Source organism: Culex quinquefasciatus, chromosome 3, assembly GCF_015732765.1.
Source record: "Culex quinquefasciatus strain JHB chromosome 3, VPISU_Cqui_1.0_pri_paternal, whole genome shotgun sequence".
NCBI classification, from domain to species: domain Eukaryota; kingdom Metazoa; phylum Arthropoda; class Insecta; order Diptera; family Culicidae; genus Culex; species Culex quinquefasciatus.
In genome coordinates, this window is record NC_051863.1 from 105225427 (window position 1) to 105231426 (window position 6000).

Here is a 6000-nt window from a genome sequence, read left to right on the forward strand (position 1 = left end):
ACGGTCCAGTTCAGCAACGGAGAAGGACAACCATGGGTGGTTTCTCATGCTCATGCTCATGCTCATGCTCATGCTCATGCTCATGCTCATGCTCATGCTTGAATGTTTATCGAGCCGGTACAAAATGAAATTTTTTGCGAACAATTCTTGGTAAGACCTTCCAGGTTTGTTGAGTTTCAAAGGGGGCACATGTCCCCCTCATAACCTTCCTGTATGCACGGCAATGCGCTGAGAGTTATTTTCCAATATAATGTGAGAAAAAGGTCGAGGATGCAGTCTAGGCTCGGCTATCCAAGTCTCGCTCTATGAAGCTTCAATAATAATTATCGGAGGTTTCGGTCATGCGAAGTTCGATTATCCAAATTGTTAAGTTTTTTTCTATGCACAAAAATGTTTTATTGTGTTTTAACGTTTATATAGGAATGTTTCAAGCATTTTATCCTAGTTCTATCCACTATCAAAAAAGGGAAAACAAACGTGCATCAAACTTCAACCAACAAAGGTAGTTCGGTGCAAAACTTTGAACCTGTACCCCAACATTTTCCCCAGTACTGATGCAGCATCCAGGCGTAGATAACACCAACAACGTCCCACACCATGCACTCACTTTTCGGACATGATTCCGGCACCTTGGCGGGCATGTGTCAGTATGTTCGGACAGAACCGGATGCGCACCAACACTAATGACAACGGGACTCCAGTGAAATTGCACATGACCACTGAGTACTGACCGCTCCGCTCCAATACATGCACATGGCGTAGTTTCACCATTTCGGGTGAAGGAAAATTTATTCAATGCTTCAGGATAATGTGCAACCATGCGCTATTATTACCTTTCTCTGTATACACTCTTGCACAAAGCTCCTACCACACTTGGTTCTCGAATGGCACTCTTCTGGTCGGTGGGGTCATACCATACCATGATGAGAAAAAGGTTTAACAGTAGAATTATCGCGAATCTGCGATTGTAAAATGTTCATGATTTTTTCACTGTTAAGTTCAAGGGAAACTTCTATCGGGATTTTTTTTAATTATTTTGTTTAATCCCGTCCAACCCAAACTTCCCCGGCCGCTTCACGTTCAGTCCAGGTTATTCAACTTTAGCCACACTTTCAGGCTGTCGTAATTATTTCTCAAATGATTCAAAAGTTTTAATATTTAAAATGTCATCAATTTGGTGGTTAAAGGTCGTAAAAGTTGGAATTCCACACACGTGTTGCATACCTCAGAGAGTTTGAATGGATTCTCATATTTAGTTCTCAGATGTTTGAGCAAAAGGTCAGGTAAAATCCAATGTTCGGTGCAACGATCAATATAGGCCACGGTGTGCTTCGTAGAACAAACTTAAGCCAGAAAATTTGGCAAGGCTGATGAAAGAAGGGCTCTTTCCCGACATTTTGTCTAGAGCAACTTTTTTTTGAAGATTTTTTTCGATTTTATAGGAATTTTCTTGAGAAAAGTCGCTGAAAATCGATGGGTTCATGTGCATATCCATCAAATTTCTGAAGATTATGCCTTAAGAGACTCCTATGAACATCGTTTGAATGGGAGATAAATTCAGAAATTTTGGAGAAAATCACTATTTATTTTACGAAATCGGGTATGTATATCTCTGCTTTTATTGGAACAAAATTGATATTATTTTATGGAACTTGTTCAGAAAACTAACCTCTACAATGTGATTGATAAGAAAATGTTTTAAAATGTCATAGTGGTATATGCCAGAGGATTAAAAAAACAATGTTGGTAACCTTTTGGATAATAAATAGCTTTTAATTGAAATACTCTTAATTTAGCACTGTTTTATGCTCAAATTTGTATCCGAGCAATCAATTGCAGTAATTTCATGACAAATTGTACAAAGAAAAGATTGTAATTCGGTCGTTTTGACGTTTCCAGCTTGGATTTTTGGGTTATTTAAAAGAATACCGTCAGTGGGGGTGCCTATGGGTCAAAGAACGATACACCTCTCGTAATTAATAACAAAAACAATTTAAATAACATCAAAACGTAAATTTGTTCTTAGATAGTTTACTAACATTTACTAAATGCCAATAGTTTGAAAATTGACTTAATCCATAAATGGGTCAAATGAAACTAAAATGGCGCTCAAATGCAACGATATGGTAAAAACAAGTCATTCAACAGTGTTTCTTGTTCGAGGGAATCGTATTGACATGCTACAATGTTTGAAGTAGTATTTACAAACATTTGGGTAGTTCTCGAGCAATTCCAACAAAAATATTGGAAAAATGATTTTTCGAGTGGTCTTTTTTGGCCAAAAACGTACCTCAACTTTAGGCAGCTGCCAAAATAACAGGATTTGTGTTAGGAACGAGATTTTTTCAAAGAAGTCATCTTAAGATGTTCCCTACACAACCCTTTTAACAGAATTTAGTTTCATTGAGAAGAACCTTAGAAATGGTAAAATCCGTAAAAAATTACCCCCAGATCCAATGTCACCCCCACTGACAGTAATAGAAATGTATAAAATTTGGCGTCGCATACATTTTTTGGGGGTCGAATATTGGTAAATTATGTAAAAAGGAGTCTTTTAAGGCATATTCTTCAGAAATTTGATGGATGCATATGAACCCATCGTTTTTCAGCGACTTTTATGAATAAAATAGACCCCTCGACGAAATATTTCGGTATACCCCACAAAATGTCGGGAAAGAGCCCTTCTTTCATGATGCCAAATATCAGACATGCCGATTTTTATCTTGATGTTCTCAGAAAAATTCACCGTGTAGGGAATGATTTTTCCATCTGCAAACCATATTTTTTTAGATATTAGGTCTCTTCATCGTCAAGAAAGCATGAAACCCAGGTTGTACGTTTTGCTCATTTCACTAAATAAATTCAAAAAAGTTCACTAAAATTCAATTCTGTTGATTGAAGCGTGTTAATGCGAGTCCAAATCTGAAGGGTTTATTGACTGCGATTAGTTGAAATAGAGATTTTTTCAGCACGATAATACGACGCATGATAATTACGACGAGGGCTGAAAAAAAGACAATTTTTGCCTCGAGTCCTATACAACATTTTTCACAATTCCAAAAAGCACCCTTTGAAGGGAATTTTATTTCAATTGCGTTTAGTCAATTCACCGATAAAATCAAAACAATATTAAAAATTATTACTTTTCAATACACGTTTAGTAGTTGAATTTTGATAAATGTGAGTTTTGTTTCATTTGAATGACATGTCGAGCGCCCAAAGCATGACATACAGAAATATCTTCCAGTATAAAATATTTTAAAAGATTATTCGATTTTAGGTAAAACTACAAATTATCACCACGTAAACTTTCACTACAATTGCACATTACTAATTGAAAGCTCAAACATTCACTTATTACCAATGCAATTGAAATGAAGTCAACTTATCCTACAAGCCTGCAACAATGGCCCGGCTCAACTGACCAGGAAAAAATCAATTTTTCTTCGGTGCAGTCCATCTACTACTTTGCAATTACGCATCCAGCAATTAACGACAACTTCTCAATCGTTACGGCCAACGAGCTTCCCACAGCGAGAGGGAGAGAGCACGGAGAGCACGTTTTGCATAAAGACAAAAATCTCCGAAACTATCGATTTCTTGCATTCCGACATCCCCCTCACATCCCGACTCACCTCGTCACGGAAGCTGCAGCTGCTGCACTCACTGCACCAACACATTTGCATGCATCATCACAATCTCACCACCATCATCGTCGTCGGCCATTCCGTGACACACGTACACACGCGCACTGCCAAAGATCCTCAAAATGTTAGTCAATTAAAAATGCATTTCCTGTCTGCTGCCGCAATCATTGAAAAGTTTTCACTTTGATTTTTCATACTTTGTTTAAAAAGGATTTCCATTCCCCATTTGGATCCTGCGGTTTTCCTGGAACAAAAAAACTTTTCACTTTTCCTCTCCCTTGTTGCGGTTTCCAATTAAGAAGTACGGAGTAATTATACATTCAGTACACATCGTCCCTTTTTGGCTTTCCGAGACATTGGCCACAAAACTTTGCGTTTTCCACGATTTGTGCTGCTGCTCAAATCCTATCAAATTGTAATTTTCTTCGCCGCACACCGGCTCGTAAAAAAAGAATGAACGGGAAAGGTTTCTTTTTCACCGCAGCACATAAAATTCTTCACCGAGGGAAAAAGAAAGCATATATCTTCAATTTAGTGTTTTTACATTCAACAATCTTTCCCGGCATCTCGTACGTTTACTGTTTGCTTGTTGCCCTCTTCCCCTTAAGACACACTTATTCGGCGGGTCACGTCGCCTATTTGATGCCAACAACCCACTTGGCTAGGGATGTCCCACTCCCCCATGGCAAGGGGGGCTCCTTTCCCGAAACGCTTCTATTTTGGTTCGATTCCGACTTTTCCTTGCGGCGCTTTCACACTCGATTGCCTCCGTAATCAAACAAATCCTCGAATTTCTTGTGCTTTTTTCGCACCACCACCTTGCGTCTTTTTCTTGTGCAACCCCACTTAAGAGGAAACACCGTCGCAGCAGGAGGGGGAGGCGGTCCGGATTCAAGAAAAGGGTTGCAATTTGTCCGCTCGGAGGTAAAACTTTGACAATAGTCTTGAATTATGAGATTTTAATCCTTTTCTTCCATGCCAGACACATTCGGCCAGACACAAAAGTAGTAAGCAGTACTTGTAGAGAGATTTTCTTCGCCCCAACCTTTTGCAGACACACACACACTGCACTTACGGGGTGTCTAAAGCCAGAGTCTAAGGGACCGACCGACTCGCCACTGGCAACACTTGATCAAGGAATGAGGCCTCGTCGGTTTTTCAATCGACGGACCGCGCTCGGCGGATACCTTGGGCCACGCTCGATGTGAACTACCTACAATATCATACTATACAACACACTACGACGACGACGACCGCACACAGCATCATCATCATCCATCCAGTCTCTCTCACGCCGTAATGCAAGCAACTCTAGGATTGATGAGGAGAATGAGGAAAGGGTAGTACCCATTCAGGACATGCCGTTGCATAGTACTAATACGACACCATCTCTCACAGCATCCTTGCTCACCGGGGTGCAGTCAGGGTTGCAGTTGTGATGCAGCTGTGGTGTTGCCAATTTTCGTTACTCAACTGTAAACAAAATTGGGACATGTCATTTTATGGGATATTTTATTTATTTCTCAAATCTACTAAGCTAAGCTTGTTAGCATATGAGAGCACAGAGGCATCTTAGTATGTGCTCGGTAGTTGCACAAAATTTTAAACAGGCATTTACGTGACAAATATAGAACTCATTTATGCAGATAATTAGTTGTAATTTCCAGTTAACACCGCTTTTTATACCATGGATTACACCGACTAACGAAATTTCCACGGTTCTGGGTTCGTGCTTTCCCTCAAGTTGAGCCTGCGCAATTATTTTTGTCAACTTCAGTTTCAGTGTTATACAATGCAATAGCTAAAAAAATATGCTAAAGAGTTATATACATGCACGAAATCACAAAATTTCATGTTTCAGAAAATTTATTGACTCGACTAAAAAGATGATTTCCAATCACTCTTGACAGTTTCATGAAGATTGTTCACTATTAAACTGAGTAAGAGATGATTTGAGCCCAAAATTTTGCCATGCACAAAGCGAACTGTCAAACTTTCTGAAAAATCGTGCATAACGATTTTTTTTTTTTGAAAATCGGCCTTCGTCATGCTCACGGGAACCGTTTAACGAGGCTTCACCAGCATTTAAAGCCAATTTGGTCAAAGCAGTGTTGAGATATCGTGGCACTCATTTTTTAAACTGTTAACTTCAAATAGCTATATCGCGGCAATGATTCAAACAAATGTCTTCAAACAAATTTTGTCAATAGACGAAAAGATATATTTGAATGTCTTGCAAACATATTTCAAAAAAGTTTTAATGTGTGCTTATACCAACCTCTGACATTTTTGATGATTTACATATATGTAACCCCTTAAACATTTTGCAAAGTTTTTTTTTAATGAAGCACTT

At 38.9% G+C, this 6000-nt stretch overlaps 1 protein-coding gene across 1 annotated transcript in view; it reads right to left on the bottom strand.

The window, feature by feature from the left end:
- Window positions 1-4814, bottom strand: part of LOC6030880 (Down syndrome cell adhesion molecule-like protein Dscam2) — a 176408-nt gene extending 171594 nt beyond the window's left edge. The window contains 1 exon segment of the mRNA XM_038258682.1: window positions 3636-4814. The gene's annotated coding sequence lies outside the window, so the exon portion shown is untranslated.
- Window positions 4815-6000: the final 1186 nt, after the last annotated feature.